Source organism: Sus scrofa, chromosome 13 (assembly GCF_054392235.1).
Source record: "Sus scrofa isolate SSC_HxYL_T2T_F1_AM1 chromosome 13, Sscrofa_HxYL_maternal_Yorkshire_Landrace_v2.0, whole genome shotgun sequence".
Lineage (NCBI taxonomy): Eukaryota > Metazoa > Chordata > Mammalia > Artiodactyla > Suidae > Sus > Sus scrofa.
Window position 1 is genome coordinate 105,728,279 of NC_139395.1, and position 21,459 is coordinate 105,749,737.

The 21,459-nt window shown below is 41.6% G+C and overlaps 1 long non-coding RNA gene across 4 annotated transcripts in view; it reads left to right on the forward strand.

Annotated features, from left to right (window-relative positions):
• LOC110256316 (uncharacterized) overlaps window positions 1–21,459 on the forward strand; it is a 347,057-nt gene that overhangs the window by 104,059 nt on the left and 221,539 nt on the right. The window lies entirely within an intron of this gene.

The following is a 21,459-nucleotide window of genomic DNA, read 5'->3' on the forward strand; positions in this document are numbered from 1 at the left end:
ACTGGTCGGAAAAAAACGAGAGGTTAGTTACGCTTTCCCGGGTTGAGTCAGCAGAGAGCTGAGAAGGCATGCGGCGCCGCCAACCTTGCACTTAGGATGGAGCTCTGGGTCGAGACACGGAGCTTTAGGCATGGAGCAGGACGAGGGGCTTGGATCAGGTCTGCAGCGGCGCAGGATCTAGCGCTGGGCGCTTAAGGATGTGTTTGAACCACTTCTTGGTCCTGCTGCCTAAGGCGGGGAGGAGGTAAACTATTCCTGTTGTCATCTGACCTGCCGAAGCCTTCTTTGAATTCAAAGCATCTGACTTGCTGGCAGGCCCGGGAGGCAGTTCGTGGTCAGTGTTTGCTAAAAAGAGAGTTCGAGATTGCCAGATTCTAGGAGTGCCAGAAATGTGGCTTGGGTCTTGAAACACGCGACGACAGTGGGTGACCCCCTCCAATACAACACAGCCTCATCTTTGAGACCCGTCAGAAGTGCACAACTTTGATGCAAGATGTGGGTACTCGTTTTGCACGCCAAGCCGAAGCCTTAGAGAAGGGTGGTAGCCTGGAGGGAACCACGAGTTAATGTGTACTGAGTGAAATTGCTTTTCTGCTTACTTCGAGCCCCTGACCTTGGAACTGGGGGAAGGGGCTACGTAGCTGGGAATCAGGCGATTCCTTGCAGGAGAGACAGTGGTAAGGAACAACAGTCAGGCCTGGGTGAAGAGCGGTGTCCTCCGCTTACCATCTGTGTGACTTTGGACAAGTTCTTTATTTCTCTGCGTCTCAATTTCCTTATTTGAAAAAGTGGAATAAAAACAGTACCTCTCTAGGAGTCCCTGCAGTGGCACACTGGGTTAAGAATTCCACTGTAGTGGCTCCCGTGGCTGTGGAGGTGTATGTTTGGTCCCGGTGGGGCAGTGGGTTAAAGGATCCTGTATTGTCCTGCTGCATCCTAGGTCGCAGCTGCAGCTCGGACTCAGTCCCTGGCATAGCATAAAGGATGCAAGGGTCAACGACAGAAAAAAAAAAAAAATCACCTACAGCCACCGTAAACAAAAAACAAAACCCCAGTGCCTGTCTTATAGGTGGGGTGGTGAGGGTTAAATGAGTTTGACTTATGCCAAGAAACTGGCCCATCATAAGCACTGCTTAAACGTTAGCTGTTATTATTTAAAAATGTTATTAGTGAATTTTACCGTTAGTAAATATTAGTGAATGAAACTTGTCCAAGAAATACTCTATTATAGCCCAGAAGAAAGTTTAATCTTATACAGGGTATCTGGAAAGCCTACGTGCTTGAATTGGTGGAATTAATCTAAATCATGAAAAAAATTAATAGATGTGATGTCATTCAATCATTCAGTAGATATTTCCCAAGCATTTATTATGTACCAACCACTGTTTGGGCTCTGAGAATGGTTCTCCTTCAGTCTCATTTCTAGTAAGGGAGCAATGCCAATAACCAAACACTTTTGGAAGATTTCAGAAGAATAGGTGCCATGGGGTGGGGATGAAGGCATTGTAGCAGCAGCTAAAGCAAGATGCACTGGGGCTTGGTTAGGGGGGCAGTGGGGATGGTGCATGGGAGTCTCAGTTGGCCTGATAAGACCTTTATCTCAGCGACAAGGAGTAACCCCTGTAGGTATTTGAAAAGTGCTGTGAGGTGGTGGCTGAATCTGGGTTTTTGGAAGGATGCTCCAGGGGAATACAAAATAATAATAACTGATATTTATTGAGTGCTCACTGTGTATGGGGCATGACTGGTTCAAAGGACTTCACCCCAATCCTACTTGCTAGGTACTATTGTTATCTCCATTTTATAGTTGAAGAAAATGAGACTCAGGGAGATTAATTTGCTCAAGATCATACAGCTGATCATATTAGAAAAGCTCCAGAGCCCTCCTTCTTTTTTTTTTTTTTTTTTTGTTGTTGTTGTTGTTGCTATTTCTTGGGCCACTCCCACGGCATATGGAGGTTCCCAGGCTAGGGGTTGAATCGGAGCTGTAGCCACCGGCCTACGCCAGAGCCACAGCAACGCGGGATCCGAGCCGCGTCTGCAACCTACACCACAGCTCACGGCAACGCTGGATCGTTAACCCACTGAGCAAGGGCAGAGACCGAACCCGCAACCTCATGGTTCCTAGTCGGATTCGTTAACCACTGCGCCACGACGGGAACTCCCAGAGCCCTCCTTCTTAACTACTAATCTGTATCCCTTTCAATTATACCTGACTCCTACTTATTATCTGGTTAAGGAGTTAAGATTAGCACACTCAACACAGTTTAAAAAACATAAACACTGTTATAAGCACTGAATTTTGTGGGTACATTTTGCATAAATTCTTTCCTTAGCTGGCAGTGACAAGAAAACATGTAATCGCATTCTGTTTATTCCATTTTTTACCTTTTATAGCTTAAAGGATGCAAGAGTGACAATGACAGAAAAGAAATCATCTATGGTTTCACTTTTGTTGTAGAAAATATATTTTCCACTTTTATGTATTTATTATTTATTAATTTTTGCTTTTTAGGGCCACACCTGTGACAAATGGAAGTTCCCAGGCTGTGGGTTGAATCTAGATCTTCAGCTGCTGGACCTACACCACAGCCATATCAACATGGGATCTAAGCTGCATCTGCGACATACACCACAGCTCATAGGATCCTTAACCCACTGAGCGAGGCCAGGGATTGAACCTGCGTCCTCACAGACACTAGTTGGGTTTGTTTCTGCTTAGCTACAATGAGAACTCCAGTATTTTCCACTTTTATTTTTTAAATTTTTTATTTTTTTGTCTTTTTGTCTTTTTAGGGCCACACCCGCAGCATGCGGAGGTTCCCAGGCTAGGAGTCCAACTGGAGTTTTAGCCGCCAGCCTACACCAGAGCCACAGCAACGGGGGATCCAAGCCAGTCTGTGACCTACACCACAGCTCACAGCAATGCCAGATCCTTGGCCCACTGAGTGAGGCCAGGGATCGAACCCGAAACTTCATGGTTCCTAGTCAGATTCATTTCTATTCCGCCACGATGGGAACTCCTTTTCCACTTTTAATTGAAAACTCAAGCAAGTGAAATTTATTACCAGAATTTATTTTCTTTCCCTCCACCCCTGGCTCCCATTCACAGCTTTTATAAGCTCACTGGAGAAGCAGGGTCCCTACCCTTTCCATATTGACATGAGTTTTCAGTGTTCCATTGAGCTAGGCCCTGGTTGTTTAAAAAGAAATTTGTTTTTGGAGGTGTGGAAACAAAAAAGAGGAAAAGCAGTTCTCTGCAGGAAGAATTTGGTTTATTTTTCTAAGAATACAACTAACCCATCCACTCTTACCCTGGCAGATGCCTTCCATGGTATGGAGACATTTCTTCTTGCTTCCTCCTTCACATCATTGTGCTCCTGATTAAGTTGACCAGGGTAATTAAAAAATAAAATCTCTGGGCAGGTGCTGAGGATGAGTGGGATGAGAGTAGATAGGCCTGCTGGTTGACCCATATCACCGACCTCCTCAGGCTGCCAGGCTGGCCTTTCTAGTCCTCTTTCCTTCTTCATCTTTCCTTGGGGCTTTTGAATCAGACAAAGGTGGCCTTTGCAGACTGGGCACTGTGAACTAGAGTGCTCTATCGGGAGGGCACATGTGCTGAGCTGTGTTTGTTTGCCCTTGGGAGTTGCTGCTGTTGCTGGGTGACTTTGTGGCCTGGGGAGGACACGGGGGAAGGTCCAACCTTTTGTTGTTGTCTGCTTCATGGCCCATTTATCTCATCTGCTAGATGACACACTCGCTTCCTCCCTCCCACCTCCCCACTAATCTGGTATTGCACAAAAGGGACTTGTGTGAAGCAGAACACTACTCCTCAATTCATCAACCCTCTGAACTACCCTTTAGTTAGTTCAGACTAGGGCAGCCCTCCTTTCCGTAAAATACCTGGGTGGATCTTGTTTTGAAAAACGCACAGGTAGCCCCTAATCTCACTAAGCTGCTGAGCACAGTGAGAAATGCTCCAGCTATGCAGACAAGCTCTCCCTCTCCTTTCTGTAACTTACAAATTGTGCGGTATTGCAAATTGAGCAACTTCTGCAATCAGGCAAATGGTGTGCCTTTTCAGAACGAAGTGTGGTCGGTTTTTTTCTGTTTAGATTTAGGGATGACTCAGGAGTGTATTGGAGCTTGCTGTGTGGAAACTTCTGATAAGGGGAAAGCTTGTGGGAAATTTAGAAGTGACTGTGAGGTCCCTTTGCTAATTATGGTAGGAACTTTAGAAAGTACTTTTGTTTCTGGGGTAATTTCCATGTGCTCAAACTTCTTTTGAGTAATTATGGGTCATTTGAGGCAGGTCTTTCCTGAACAAACACTGTGGACTTAGTAAACTTAGTAAACTAATGGTATGTTAGTTTTAGGTGTCTGCACAGAGTAGGTTATGCATTTGCATTATTTTTGTACTTATACTTAGCTAATATTTCTCTAGTGTTCACCATGTGTCAGGTACTGTTCTTGGCACTTTACATATTCTTTTAATTCTTTTACACTTTACATACTCTTTTATTCTCATCATGTCTCCTATAAGGTAGATGTTTACAAATGACAAAACTGAAGTACAGAGAGGCCAAGTTACTTGTAGTAAGTAGCTTTTAAGATGACTCCAATGGGAGTTCCCTGGTGGTGTAGCAGGTTAAGGATCTGGTGGTGTCACTGCAGTGGGTTTGATCTCTGGCCAGGGAACTTCCCCATGCCTTGGATGCCTTGGGTGTGGCCAAAACTAAATGACTCCAAAGATCCCTCTTCCTGTTGTCTTCTTCCAGTATAATTCTGCCCCCTTCAAGTCAGAGCCTGACATGCTGATTTATTTTTAATTAAAGTACAGTTGATTTATAATGTTATGTTAGTTTTAGGTGTACAGCAAAGTGATTCAGTTACACACACACATATATATTCTTTTTCGAGTTCTTTTCCATTATAGGTTATTACAGGATATTGAATGTAGTTCCCTGTGCTGTACAGTAGGTCCTTGTTGTTAATCCTTTTTATATATAGTAGTGTGTATCTGTTAATCCCATACTTCTTATTTGTTCCTCCCCTACCTCCTTTGAATGAACATATATGGCCAAAAGGATAGAATGCCCATTCTGAGATTAGGTTACAAGAGACTAAGACTTCTGTTTAGTTCTCTGTCTTTCTCCCCTGAAGCCCTTTCTGTGTGTGAAGCCAGCTGCCACATTACAAGTAGCCCTGTGAAAGGCCTCACACCACAAGGAACTGGTATCTCTGGCCAACAGCCAGCACAGACTCCAGGCTGGCTGACAATTTCATTGCACTTGTGAGACCCTGAGCCAGAGGATCCAGCTGAGCTAATGTATAGAAACCGTAAGATAATAAATGCCTGTTGATTTAAGTCTCTAAGTTTGGGGTAATTTGTTATACAGCAGCAATATATAACTAGTGATCATTTATGTGATGGAAGATGTGCTAAAGTGAAATTATCATGTAATTTAGAAACAATCTCAATGTCCATCGACAGGAAAATGAACTATGTAAAGCCATCCATAGAATCCTCTGCAATTTGGAAAATGTCTCTAACACAAGTTACTGTATGAAAAAAAGCAAGCTGCAACCAAAATACCCCTAAATGATCCACTTTATATAAAAAGAACCAAGAAAAACAAAACTACTGTTTCTCTACGTGTGCAAAATGGCATAGACAAGTCTGGAAGGAGATAGTGTACTGATGACAGTGATGGTTTCTGGGGAAAGCATGTGTATGATGTGGGGGGAGATTTGATTTGTACTTTCCATGTTTCCGTAGTTTCCTTTTTTTCTTTTGTCTTTTCTTATCTTTTTCTATTCCCCTCTCTTTTTTTGGTAATGAGAATTTATTTGTGTGTTTCATGGGTAATTTAAAAAGAAGAAAAATCATTGTCCTTGCTTTCCTGGGGTTATTTTAGCATAGAATTTATTTAGCTGTAGGGTTGGTGCTAAAATGAATGATACACAAAAGATCAGCCAACCGGCCAGAAGAGGAGGTCCTGGTACTGCCATGGGGAGGACCAGAAGCTTTGGTCAGGGCTTTGAGTCTGGGAGATGACTTACTGAAATTGGTAATTTAATAAGAATAACTCAAAAGCCGTGTATGGGTAGAATTTGGAGACCCTGGAGAGAAGGGAATAGACAGGCTGGGGAATCTGGTGCTCTGAGGAATGCTTCCTGGGACAAGCAGAAGTTGAGCCCTGGGACAGAGGTGAGGGTGGAGCTGTGAGCCACGTAGTTGGGGTCATCGGTCAGCTGACCAAGTACAAAGATTTCTTCACATCAGTAATGTCATGTTTGTAGGCCCAGGGTAAAATAAAATCCAGGCTTGGCTTCCTGTGGAGTTAGTAGCCCAGAGGGCAATAATATGAATGACAGCTCATTCTTACACAGTGCTACTATACATCTGACACCGTTTTAAGCACACAATGTCTTATCCTCATAAGAACCCCATGAGGCATGTACTTTTATTCTATTTAATAGATGAGGAAAGTAAGAATCCTGGAATTGGTACGTGGCAGAACCAGGATTTGGCAGATGGTTTTACCTCCAGTATCTGTGCTCTTAACCACTCGGCTGTCCTTCTAGGAATTCTTTGGAAACTCCAGAACAGTATGATAAATACCAAAATAGAGTTGGGAAAAGAGAGGTGGGTAAAACTGGTGCTTTCTGTACAACTATGAAGACAATAATAAGAAAAAAGGACAGGAGTTCCCTGGTGGCTCTCTAGGTTAAGGATTTGGCTTTGTCACTGCAGTGGCTCAAGTCACTGCCGTGGCCCGGGTTCCATCCCTGGCCTGGGAACTTCTGCATGCCTTGGGTGCAGCCAAAAAGACAGAGAGCGGAAAGAAGGACATTATTTGAGTCTTGAAGTAAGAATGTGATAAGCAAAGAAGGGGGTAAAGAATGAAGCCCAAAGAGAGAGAACAGTAAACATGAAAGTGGGATATATTGCATTTACTTATGGTGGGTGGCTCCTGGCCTCTCTCCTTGCTAATTAGACCCCTGCAGTCCTCCTCTGTCTGAACTCAATGTTGAGGTAGAGTTGCATACCAGGCACCTCTCTGTTTATTCTTAGATCTCTACCTCTATGAGACGAAGAACATTCAGTCCTTGGTGAGATGTGAAGAAAGGCAGAAAAAGAGAGTCCTCAATCCCCTGCTCCCCTTCTTCCCGTGTCCCTAGGCCTGATCTGGGATTCCCCAGAGAGAACCTCATCCACGGAGGGCCCAACATAGAATGTGGATCACTACAAACCGGCAAACTTGACATAACCTTGAGGCCTCAAATAATACATTCCTCTCCTTCAACATCAGTTTCGTCAGATTAAAAAATCCAATAACAGGCTGTCGTTGAGTCTGAGAAAAGAGATGGTTATAAAATGCAGAATCTGATTCCCTAATGAAAAGCAGGTGATTTTTAGAATTGGTTTTTCCAGCTGCCTGTGCTACCGAAATTCAGAAAAGGCAGAAAAGCCTGTGCACGTCACTTTCTTCCCAGTTCTCCTGACTTACCCCCATACATTCACCTTCCCCTTCTGTTTTCTTGGATTTGGTGTTCACGGCCTCATTATTGTTGCTGTTTGCCTTCCTGGGACTCACTTCTCCCTCCTACTGGCTCAGCCTAGTTCTCTCTTCAGCATCCCACAGCCTGCCCTCCACACCATCCCTGAGGCCCTGAATAAGTCATCTGGGGACTCTGCCTCCTGCAGCCCTGTCACTGGCCTCCCTCCTCCAGCACCTCTTTTGCTACCTCTGAAGCACAAATATAAATAACCCTGGCAACTGAATGGCTGAATACCATTTAATAGCATGTAAACTATTTACCTTATCATTACATTCACTGAGTATAAAAGTAAGTGCTTGCTGTGTGCCCTACTTTGGTTAGGTTGACCAAGACTCTTTTGATTGCATGGAATTTATTTCAGACTAATCCAGGGAGTTTCAGGTGGGAAACAAGGGTGGGCAGTGCTAGCAGGTCTTGACATTGGAAATAGAAACTCAAAAGCCTCCTGTCTATTTTTCTTCCTCTCTCTGCAAACTGGCCCTCGCTGCACAGGGTCAAATGTAGCCAGACTGCACATTTGGAACTGATGGTCTTCCTAGTCTAGTTCCCTCCCCTGAAAGATGAGGCACTGCTAGATCTCAAGCCCTGAGTCTTAGGAGAGAATCTGATTGGCTCAGCATAGGTCAGCTGACCATTCCCTGTCCAATCACTAAGGCCAGGCTGACAGCCTCACTCAGTGCAAACATGGCCACTATTTGTTCACCTTTGTCTGGGAGGAAAGAATTCTGAGAAGGGGAGTTTGGGGCTGGCCAGATGCTCCTAAAGTTGTCTGTTAAGTTCTCTGTTTTCTGTAAGGAGGGGCATGACCTCTAGCTTTTTAGCACTTAAGCTCCATTGGGGAACTTGAGTGGTGAGTTGGGGTTACTTAAAGCAAATATAAAATCTCTGATTTTGTGGAAAGAACTTTGGAGTTTCTGATGGAAGTGGAGACTTCAAGGAAGTAAAAGTCTGAGTTTTGGAGAGAATTGTTATTTCAAATGGGAAGAATGAAAGGATCATTGATTCCTAACTGGAATCAGTGAGGGCAGTAAAGATTCCTTCCTACGATAGACTCTGTTCTGAATAGTAGAGTTGAATTTAGGTGGGTAAAGTGGGAACATTCACTGGAAGGATTTGAACACCAAATAATAAATAAGCTCATACTTAAACCCATTAAGGACAGTGAACTGGGTTGTTAAATGGAAATTGTGTGTTTTGGAATCAGACACCTCTGCATTTGAATCTGTCTCTTGTAGTTTATGTGATTTGTGTAGGTTCCTGAACTATAGAGTCTCAGTATCCTCATCTAGAAAATAAGGATAATCGTACTGGCATGTAGTGGGCCCCTGTTGTTTTTATATGCCCAGCATCTATTCTCACTCCTCATAAATGCTCCTTGGTGTCACTTTGGGGAACCACTCTGTGGTTTGGATAGGACTGACCCTACCTCCTAGTTTGGGGATGAACCAATGATTCTGGCCAGTGTTACCCATATAGCACCTTCAAGACATTTACTTCTACCTGTTAGAAATTATTGTAATTTACATACTGCAGATCTATGATATCTCGTATGAATGGTGCCTCCTACATGTGGTGGCTTATGTACTACATAACCTGACTAACTGTACAAATTGCTCTGATCCTGGTCAGTTAAAACAGTCTACCCCTTGGCCACAGGTCAGGGAAAGGAGAGTGACCCAAGCCTGTCCAACGGGAGGTAATTTTACCTCATAAAGAGACTGTTGTAGAGTAATGTCAACACTGCAGGGAAAAGAGCCAAGAGATAGAGAAATAAATTTATTATGTGAGCTCTTTGATCCAGCTATGCCTGAAGCCATAGAGTTACTACTGGAATTTATCAGTGACATTATCTAATAATTGTTGAGAGACACAGTCCTCCATGGGTCCCTCTTACTATCATAGGTATTGTTGAGTGTGCCAAGGACCCAAAGGCCATTTCTCACAGTTATGTTTGTAGCAAACAACATTGAAGGATGAGGTGATGTCTATCTCTAGGACAAGCAGCAGACTTTCTTATGTCTTTCTAGAAAAGTGATGGATTTTCCAAGCTCAGTTTTCCTCAGCTATGATACAAACCTACTATGTGCAGAGCATCCCTCTGAGCATCCCTCAAGTCCTTTATTTCACCCCCAAAGGACTTGGGGTCAAGGGAACCAAAGTAATATGCCGATGCACTTGCTGCTTGCTGTGCCATGAGTAGTAAAGTCCTTTGTCTCTGATACAGGAGTCTTATGTCTTCTGCCAGTGTTCATGGAATAGTTATAGGCTAACCTAATAGCTTGTAAGTAGGGTAAAATTAAATACTGGACCTGAGAATAGGCCTCTCCTTATTTTTGTTTTTTAAGGCAGAAAAAAAAATTGAGCTTTTGTCACTTGCAACAAAAAGTTCTAACAAATTGTCTCCTACATCAATTGCAAAAATTTTTCATTTATACCAAGCTCCCAGGTATGAGTGGTTCTGTGATAGATTGTTTTACTAAACAACTTTATTGAAGTTTAGTTGACATACAATAAACCACACATATTTAAAGTGTATAATTTGATACGTTTTGACGTATGTAATGTACCAGTGAAACTTTACCACAACTAGGATAATAAACCTAAAGATGGATTCTTTTGCCTGTTATCACACCTATTTTCAACTCTTTTGTGATGGAGATATTAAAACATACACAATAGTAGAGAAAACAGTACAGTAAATGCCCAGGTACCCATCACATCAACATTCTGCAACTTTTGTTTCATTTACCTCTGTCCTACGTTTTTTATTTTCCTATCATATTTTAAAGCCAATTCCAGCTATGATACAATTTTACTCAAATAGCTCAGTAACAGATAAGGACTTTTTTCTTTAAATATAGCCACAACAGCATTTATCACAGCCAAAACTAACAACATTTTTTTTATTATCATTCAAAAGATAATCTCTAGGAAGTTCCCATTGTGGTGTAGTGGAGGCGAATCTGACTAGTATCCATGAAGACTCGGGTTTTATCCCTGGCCTTGATCAGTGGGTTAAGGATATGGTGTTGCCCTGAGCTGTGGTTTAGGTCGCAGACATGGCTTGGATACTGAGTTGCTGTGGGTGTGGCATAGGCCAGCAGCTACAGCTCTGACTCGACCCCTTAGTCTGGGAACTTCCATATGCTGTGGGTGCGGCCCTAAAAAGCTAAAAAAAAAAACCTCTGGTATTCATTTTCTCTGAATGGCTACAAACATGTAGCCATTTATCCAGTTTGGTTTTTGAAATCAAAATTCAAACAGAGTCTGCAGATTGCAATTACACAGATAATATGGCCCTTAAGAATTCTTTAATCTATAAAAATTTCTCCCCCTCTTTATTTTTCCTTACCATTTATTTGTTGAAAAAACAGAATCCTTCACATAGAATCTCACAAATTCTAAATTAGGTTAATTGTATTTTTTGATGGAGAGAAGTGTTCCTCTATTTCTCATATTTCCACAAAACTGGGAGTTGGGTCTAGAGCTGCACTGTCCATATGGTGACCACTAGCCATATGTGGTGATTAGGCATTTTCAATCTGGTTAATCTGAATTGAAATGTGCTGTAAGCGTAAAATCCATGCCAGATTTCAAAGGCTTACTATGAAATAAGAGAATATAGGACAATTTATTAAGGTTTTATATTGATTACATGTTAAATGATAATATTTTAGATATAATAGCTAAATAAAATACACTGAAAGTTAATTTCACCTCTTTATTATCATTATTTTTTAAATGTGGCTACCAGAACATTTTAAAGCACCTATTTAGCTTGTATTTTCTTTCCACTAGACAGTGCTGGTTTAGAGGCTTAATGAGATTCAAATTCATTTTTTTTTCTTTTTTGAAAAGAATAATCCCAAGGTGATGTGATATACTTCTTGCATCACCCCTGGAGATGCATATTATCTAGCCACCCTTCTTTTAATGATGTTAGGATTCATCAGTGGTGAGAAAGAGAGAAGCAGCTCCTGCTGGGAATGGGCCTGGCATTCACAGCTAAAACTTTGGTGTTTTGTTGAGCATCAAAAACTTCACAGAACATCAGTATCATGTAGGATCACTCTGTGACCGCAATGGAGTCAGAGAAAAATCTAAGCATTCCAGAATCACGTGTGAGCATATATAATAAGAAGAATATTATCCAAACCACAAAACGCCCTTCCATAGGCGCTAATAGGAGTGTCTTGTCTTCTTTACCATTTAAAGCTTAAGATTTACTTTGTTCTTTCTCCCTTTTAGATGAAAATTATTAAAATACCTAGGAATAGGAGTTCCCACTGTGATGCAATGGGATCAATGATGTCTCTGCAGTGTCAGGGCAAAGGTTTGATCCCCGGTCTGGTGCAGTGGGTTAAAGGATCTGCCATTGCTACAGCTGCAGCATAGGTTGCAGCTGTGGCTTAGATCTGATCCCTGGCCTGGTCATATCCCTTGGGGCAGCCAAAAAAGAAAAAGAAAAACAAAAAGCAGTAATAGACTCATCCTGCCCTTGACATCATCCAGTTAAGAGCAAAGCCTGTTTCCTTGAACTGTATCCCCCAAATCATTACCCAGTCCAAATCTTATCAGTCCTTTCTGATACCCTTTTATGGATTCCTCCATGTCTTCTTTTGATGTGGGTTCTCCCTTGTTACAATAAGACAATAAATGTGACTTTGTTCAAATGCAGTGTGTTTTCAGTAGACTTCAGCTAGAAAGCATTGACAGTGGGTTTAGGTAGAGTCAAGTTCATCCTTCCATTGTCAAGTTTGTTGAGTAGATTTTTAGGCAGGGGTACAACTTAATACAATTAGGTGCTTTGGAATTACACAGTTTAGTAGCTATAGATAACCTTTGAGGAACTGGACTTTTCAGTCCAGAGAATTATTGAAGCCTTTTCACAAATAGACCTAAGACTATCTGGTCATTGTGTTTGTTGAAGCTGCTATAAAGAAGTAATAACACTCTCATTGCTGTCTCCTAATTCTGGAGGGCAGAAGTCCAAGATCAAGGTATTGGTAGGTCTGGTTCCTTCTGAGGGCTGTAAGACAGATCTGTTCAGTGCCTCTCCCCTGGCTTCTGGTAGTTCTTAGCAATCTTTGTGCTGCTTGGTTTATAGACACATTACCCTGATATTTGCCTTCATTTTGTGGGTTCTTTCTATGTCTATATCCATCTCCAAATTTCCTCTTTTTATAAAGACACTGGTCATGTTGCATTGGAGCCCATCCTAATGACATCATTTTAACTTTATTACCTCTGTGGAGATCCTGTCTCCAAATAAGGTCACACTGTGAGGTACTGGGGGTTAGGACTTCATAATATGAATTTTTCAAGGATACGATTCAACTCATAATAGTCCTTCACAACTATTAGATTCTTTCTGATAGGCATCAATAGCTGCCAATCTTAGATGTCATTTACAGTGGATGCTTCCTGACAATCTCACTATTACTAGCTTATACTCAAAGTGAGTCTTTAGCCAAATTCTGCACGCATGTGGACATTTATTTAATAAATATGTATGGAAAAATAGAAACATTTGCCACAACCTTTTCTAAACTCTCAGAAAATCCCAGTTCTCCTCTTTTTCAGAGCTCTAACCACATCCTATATGAAGGATCTATATGAGACAGATACCCCAGCTGGAGGCAGGATTCAGCTAACCTTGCAGTGGGAGCAGCCAGTCAGAATCCTCTGAAATCAGGGCTGGATATAGGTCCATTTCCGATTCTAGCTCTGGGCGTCATCCTTATGGACAAAGGTGAAGGGTTCACCTGGCTTGTGAAAGGTGAGGAGCATCTCTAAAACATTTTATCTTGAGCAGCACAGATTTCACCAATGGCAGTCAATTTCTAGTATCCACTGTCCTAATAAACGAGTTACTAATTTCACCAATGAAAGCCCATTAATAACGTTTACTATAATTAGCAAAGCCTCTGGTGTTGATTGAAGGTAGCTGAAACCTTTTGGTGTATGGCATTTTGATTAAATGCCAGCTGTGAATTCTTGATTAGGGTCAGAGTATGCATTGAAACTAGCAGACACACACAGCCTGAGCTCAAATGTTTAAAGGAAAGTACAGACATCATAACCTGGCCACACTATTTTCAGAATGTGCTTGGGAGGGTGCATAGTAAATGAATGCCCCTTGGAGTGTAAAGTCTATGGAGCCCAGTCAAGGGTGCCCTTGATCAGCAATCCTTGTGACCTTGAGCAAATCATTTAAATTTGCCAGGTTTCTGTTTGTTTGTCCATAAAATGAAAGCCCTGGATTAAATGATCCTTTAAGTTCCCTTCATCACTTAAATTCTACAATTCAATTCCAGGAGCTAATTCAACAAGTATAAAATAATATAAAAGAGACTGAATACACTCCTGCTCAGAGGAAATGATATAAAGGTGAGACTGGATTAGTCATGGAAGACTTTTTGGGGAAGTGAAGCAAAATCAGTTACCAGTGAATTATTTCATTTGACTGTGTGTGTGTGTATTTTTTACCTATAATAATAAGCCCGTTGACCTGTGTAGATCAAAATGACTCTTGGCATTGTAAGATTCACAGGCGGAATATAAGGTGACTTTGTTAGCTTTAGAATTTGTGGTTGGTGAGGAGACAGAGTATTGGTTTTCCTTGCTTGCAGTTGACAAGTTCCTCCATGCAGGTCTGTGTGCCAGCCTCAACTCAAAAAAAGTCACGTGTGTGGAGTTCCTGTTGTGGCTCAGCAGTAACAAACCTCACTAGTACCTGTGAGAATGCAGGTTTGATCCCTGGCCCCACTCAGTGGGTTAAGGATCTGGCATTGCTGTAAGCTGGGGTCTAGGTTGCAGTTTTGGCTCAGATCTGGCGTTGTTAGGGCTGTGGTCTAGGCTGGCTGGCAGCTGCAACTCTGATTTGACCCCTAGCCCAGGAACCTCCTTATGCCATGCGTGTGGCCCTAAAAAGCAAAAAAAAAAAAAAAAAAAAAAAAAAAGTCTTGTGTCCTACCAGTTAAGCTTTTTGCTTTCTCTAGTGACAGCTGAGTAAAAGGCCATTTGCGTGACCTTTTTGGTCAGTAAGAAAAGGGAAGAGCATACTGATTTCATATGCCTTGATTAAAGCATTTAAACCTTAAACATTGCCATAGGCACACAATTCAGATGAACCCCCACAGGCAAATTAGATGTGCTTAGTTGGACAAGGTGGGCTTCAGGGACTTTCCAGACTTCCTGCCTGGCGATGCTGGAGGAGAATATAGCTACTTCCCTTTGCCTGGGGGTAGACAGAAAGGAGGATAGAACAAACTGCAGTGTCCAAAGGATCAGGCAAGTAGTCAGCAGATGAAGCCAGGTGATAGTAGTCAGTGGGATATGAAGGGGTAGGCCTGGCCCTATCAAAGGGGTAAGGCCACCAACCAGCCCTGTGGGCAGTGCCAGTGGCACCTGTACATCCAGGGTTGCCAGATGTTCTGGCATGTCCGGAATTGCCAGATAATACAATATTTTATCTTTCTCTAATTCCAGAAATCCAGATTTTTCTGTGACAATTCTTTTTTTTTCTTTTCTTTTTAGGGCCTCACCTGTGGCATATGGAAGTTCCCAGGCTAGGGGTTGAATCTGAGCTGCAGCTGCCGGCCTATACCACAACCACAGTGACAACACATCCGAGCCTCATCTGTGACCTACACCACAGCTCACAGTAATGCCAGATCCTTAACCCACTGAGAGAGGCCAGGGATTAAACCCTCATCCTCATGGATACTAGTCAGGTTCATTACCACTGAGCCACAATGGGAACTCCATGTGACAGTTCTTGATTGTTGAATGTATGTAATGAATTCAACCTTTTTAAAGCTTAATAGACTTTAGGAAACTTCTATTGTGCAATGTGGACATTTAAGTCATTGGTTTTTCATGGAGAAAACAAAGGCTTTAGATATACCTGGGAAAAAACTTCAGCAAAATTACTTATTGGCTACATAACACTGGTAGGTATTTAAGATATCTGAACCTTACTTATAAGTGCAGATGAAGATATTTTTACCTATTTAGTAGGATTATTGTGAATGCTGAATGAGAGAAATAATATGACAAGGCATGCAAATACACCTGGCATTTATTTCAACAAAAGAGGTACTTGTGTTTATTCTTTTCAGATACCTTTAGCCAACAGATGTAAATTGGGTGCCCATAGGTCAAATTCAGTTCACAAATTCTCTGTTTAAAAAATTGATATATAATTAGCATACAACATGTTGGTTTCAGGCATATAACCTAGTGATTTGGTATTAGTATATAACCCTGATTATATATAAATATATATAACCCTAATTTTACATCTATCACCACACATAGTTACATGTTTTTTTTCACGTGATGAAAATATTTAAGCAGAAATCTTTTTTTTTTTTTTTTTTTGTCTTCTGTCTTTTTAGGGCCACACCCATGGCATGTGAAGGTTCCCAGGCTAGGGGTTGAATCGGAGTTGCAGCTGCTGGCCTACGCCACAGCCATAGTAATGCAGGATCTGAGTCACGTCTGTGACCTACACCACAGCCCATGACAAAGACTGGGTCTCCAACCCACTGAGCAAGGCCAGGAATTGAACCCGAGTCCTCATGGATTCTAGTTGGGTTCATTAAGCACTGAGCCACAAAGGGAACTACATTAAGACACAAATCTTAAAAAAACTTTTTGGGGTGGTAATATTTTTTCTCCTGGGTTTTAGCATGCCCTCCACCATTCTGTTCATTCCCAAGACTGAGAATAAATAGGGTAGTTTGCCCAGAGGAACTTCTGTTTTCTTTACTCACGGTGATCTGTCTGTGTTTCAGGTTGTCCAGTAATTGTAACTATAGCCAGTGATGTAACATTGGAATGAAATAATATAGGCTACTTATGAAACTGCAGGCTGCTACTGTGACAGGCCCAAGATACAGGAATTGCCTTGGGGTCATTATTTTAATCCTGATGTCAGCCTGTTGAAGACTTTGCCCTCTGTCTCTGTGCCTGCGTATGGATATGCTAATACTTTTGACTTTCTTAATTCTTTGTTACATCAAAGTGAGAGCGTCTTCTTTTTAAAGAGCAGAATCCCATGGCAACTTTATCTCTGAATTACTAACTAATGACATTGAGGGCGTGTAAACAGTGCTGCTGAACACAAGCCTAGGCAGTGTATAGTAACCTATCCTTTTCAAAGTTTTACAGGGCATGTTTCAATATTCCTATCTCATTTGAACTTGAAAGCAAGTCTATTTCTATCCCCACTTCACCATTTGAAAAGTGAAATGCAGTGAAGAAACCAGACTTGCCCATGGTTGCAAAGCTCCTGAATCCCTTTTTAGGGCAGAAAGTCAGCCTCCTCCCTTGAAATGAGGCATGAGTTCTTCTGTTGGTCACTGCCTCTGCCAGTCTGCTATTTTCAGTTTTACAACATGCCTGATCCCTTAGCCATCTGAGTTTGTGACCCCAGCATATAAGATATTCACTTGACCTTGAATGCCATTTAGTGACTTTGACCATCATATTTCCAATCCCTATTGCATCAAATTGTTCAGCGATAAGATGCTTAATACTGCTGACTATGGAGAATCAACAGAGACATCATTACCTACACAGAGACTGGCCAGGGCAATCAGGATAATAGGAAATTCAACCAGGTGGTTTTATATGGCTTCAGTCAGCCATGGCACCAAAGCATAAATGTTCATTTCCCTGGCATATTCTGTGCTAAAAGTATGATATAAAAATCCAGCAAATAGTGTTTTCCTCTATTAAATAATAATTAAAACGTTCTGTCTCAGGGGTTTGGGCAATATCATGGCTTCCCCGGGAAATGGGTATGGAAAGACTTCCCCCTGTGGCTTGACAGTAGGCAATACAGAAATGAATGCAGTGGCCATGAAAATATGCACAAGTCCCAGCTCTTGGGCCTCAGTGAAATATAACGGGCGTCTGGTGAATCTTCACATTTTGGAGCCTCGAAAATTGTGATGTGGGGAGTTGTACGCTGTTTATTCTTCCTAGGGTAGAGTTTGTAATTTGTCTTTGGGGCTCTATCAATTAGAGTCATTTGGTGTGAGTAACAGACTTTGGCTGCTTTTAGCAAAAGGGGTTTTATTGGGAGGCGGTAGCTTAGAGAATAGGAACAAAAATGGATGAACCGTAGTCTTTGACAGAACTGGGAAACAGGTGGCAAGAGCTACCAGATGGTCTCTCTGGGACTCCTTTTGGGGTGAATGTTCACTCATCTTCAGTCTCAGAGTCACTCAGCTCAAGGTTCAGATTAAGGGAAGAATGTTTGATATTCTCACTCACACCTGGGAGGAAGTGCACGTTCATTGGTAGTCTCACCTTGACTGCATGCCATGGTACTGCATAATCGAAAGCAAATTCCGATGCTGATTCCAAAAGATGAGGGCACAATGCCAAGAAGGCATCTTACCTTTGTTCCAGGAGGGACCACTACCCCAGACCTATTGGTTAAGACAAATATCTACTGTTTAGGAGGATGGGATTCAACCAGATATGTCAGATTCTCAGGGAAAAGCATCCAATTGTCCAAGGTTGGGTCAGATGTTCCCTCTTGGTTCAGGGTCACTGCTATAAGCAACTTGTTGCCGAAAGAGATAAACTGAGTGATTAAAAAGCTTAGAGCAAGGTTTTGTAAACGGTAACTAACTCAGAGGATTTTTGGTCTTGGCAGGAACCCTAATTCATTCCTCTGGAGGGGAGAAAAAGTGAATTCTTTTGGTCTTTTTGCCTTTTCTAGGGCTGCACCTGCGGCATATGGAGGTTTCCAGGCTAGGGGTCTAATCGGAGCTGTAGCTGCCGGCCTACACCACAGCCACGGCAACTCAGGATCCGAGCCGCGTCCGCGACATACACCACAGTTCACGGCACCGCTGGATCCTTAACCCACTGAGTGAGGCCCGGGATTGAACCTGCATCCTCACAGATACTAGTGAGGTTCGTTACTGCTGAACCTCATGGTTTCTAGTCAGATTCGATAACCACTGAGCCATGACAGAACTCCGGAAAAGTGAATTCTGATTGCTGAAGTTGAGAAGGGGATGGGCAGAATTCAGCCTCCCCTTTTTCTCTGGAAGCCAGTTGGCAAATAGGAAGCCAAAGTGAATCTGGCATCACCTTCCAGCACAGAGAGTTTTTTTTTTTTTTTTTTTTTTTTTTTTTTTTGCCCTTGTCCATGGCATGTGGAAGTTCCCAGGCCAGGGATGGAATCCATGCCACAATAGTGACCTGAGGCACTGCAGTGACAACACTGGATCCTTAATCTGATGCACCACAAGGGAATTCCCCAGAGATTCTTAAAGTACAGTCCTCAGAACACTGGGGGTTAGCAAGATTAGATGTATTCTCATAACAATGCTAAGATGTTATTTACCTTTTTCACTGTGTTGACACTTGCATTGATGGTGCAAAGGCAAAGGTGGGTGAAACTGCTTATGTCAAAATATGAATCAGAGCAGAGATACCAAACTGTCCTAGTAGTCATTGTATTCTTTCCTGCCATACACTCTGGAACAAAGAAAAAAGAAGATTTCATTTAAGAATGACTTTGATGAACATTGTTAACTTTCTTACACCAATGGTTGGAGGTACTTTTGCTGTATACCAGAACACAATACTTGTCTGGAGGAAAAGCATTTGTACTACTGTTCGAGTTGTGAACTGAACGAGATTTTTTTTCCCTCCAGAACATCATTTTACTTGCCACTCATTACTGACAAACTTCGGTTATTCATACTTGGATTTGGCAAACATTTTTTCTTATGAAGTGACTGTAACTTCAAGGGAACTGACGGTATTTGTTGCTAATGCTTGTGCTTGTATTTACAAGCAAAAATTTGAATTTTAGAAAAGTTGTCTCTGCCACTGTAGGCTTGGCAGCTTTCCAATACTTAAAGACTTTTCCAGTGATATTGGTGGTTATATTAATGAATGTGAGTTTTGGATACTATATAATGAAATGATACAACATTTGGAAATCTATTTGACTCAGTGAAACAAAACTTTAAAAATATTCAATGCATATTACGAAGATCCATTCAAGCTACAAGATAGGTCAGAGAATTTTAATGTAACAGAGTTTATTAAAGGTCATTGACTTAGCTTTATATTTCACGTTGCAATTAACCTTTAAGAAACTACCACTTGTTGAGTTTTGGTATAGTAACAAAGAATATCTGCAATTATCTGGAAATATTAAAATACTCTTCCCTCTTCCATACAAATGTTTGTGAGGCTGGATTTTGTTTTGTTTTGGTTTTTGGCTATGCCCATAGCATGCAGAAGTTCTGGGGCCAGGGATCAAACCCACATCACAGCAGTGACAACACTGGAACCTTAACCTGCCAGGGAACTACATTTTTTTTTTTTCTAGGCTGGATTTTTCTTGATATACTTCAACCAAAACATATTACAAAACAAACTCAATGCAGGAGCCACTGAGAGAATCCAGCTGTCTTCTACTAAGCCAGATGTTATAGTTGTGAAAATATGTAGCAATTATACTCTTATTTTAATTTTTTAAAATTAAAAATATAATTCATAATTATATTTTAATAATTAATTAAATAATAATTATTTTTAAAATGAAAAATAGTTAAAATATAATTATTTTTGATGTTTTATTTATGTTAATATTTAATGGATTTATTATTGTTATTTAAAAATGAATTAATGCATAGATGTTTAAAATTTTATCAGTTTTAGCTATAGCCATAGATATGACCCCAATAAACCAAAACTTTAAATCCTCAATAATTTTTAAGAATTTAAAGGGGTCCTGGAGTTCCTTGGTGCCTCAGTGGGTTAAGGATACACCATCATCACTGCTGTGGCGCCAGTCACTGCTGTGGCATTGGTTTGATCCCTGGCCTGAGAACTTCTGCACTGCTGTGGGCATGGCCAAAAAAAATTTAATTGGGTCCTGAGACCAGATAGTTTGAGACAACTGTTCCAATAGAATTTGTTTCACATGGAATGACATATTAGGAGTAGGAAAAAAGATTTCTATCTTTAACAAGTAAGGAGCCTATATCAGGAGTTCTTTTGAAATACACTTTTTTTCCCCTTATTTATTTATTTAGCTTTTTAGTGCCACACCCGAGGCATGTGGAAGTTCCCAGGCTAGGGGCTGAATCCAAGCTATAGCTGCCGGTCTATGCCACAGCCAGAGCCACAGCAACTAGGGATCTGAGCTTCGTCTGTGACCTGCACCAAAGCTCGCCGTTATGCCAGATCCTTAGCCACTGAGTGAAGGCAGGGATTGAAACTGTGTCCTCATGGATACTAGCAGGATCCGTTTCTGCTACACTGCAACAGGAACTCCTTTTTTACAATTAAAAAAAAATTGTATTGGGGTATAGTTGATTTACAATATTGTATTAGTGACATGGTTACAACAAAGTGGATCAGTTATACATATACATATATTCCTTTTTTTTTTTTTTGGTTTTAGGGCTGCACCCGCGGCATATGGAGGTTCCAAGGCGAGGGGTCCAATTGGAGCTACAGCTGCTGGCCTACCACAGCAATGCCAGATCCGAGCCATGCCTGCAACCTACACCACTGCTCATGGCAATGCTGGATCCTTAACCCACTGAGCGAGGCCAGGGATCAAACTGGTAACCTCATGGTTCCTAGTCAGATTCATTTCCACTGCGCCATGCCGGGAACTCCCATATACATATATTCCTTATTCCCTTCCCGTAATAGGTTATTACAGAACATGGAGTTAACCTCCCTGCACTATACAGTAGGCCCTCCTTAGTTATCTGTCTTATATATAGTAATGTATATATGTTAATCCCTTCCTCCCAATTTACCCCTCCCTCCTCTCCCGGCCATGATGTCCCCTTTGTAATCCTAAATGTAATTTTGAAATCTTTGAGTTTG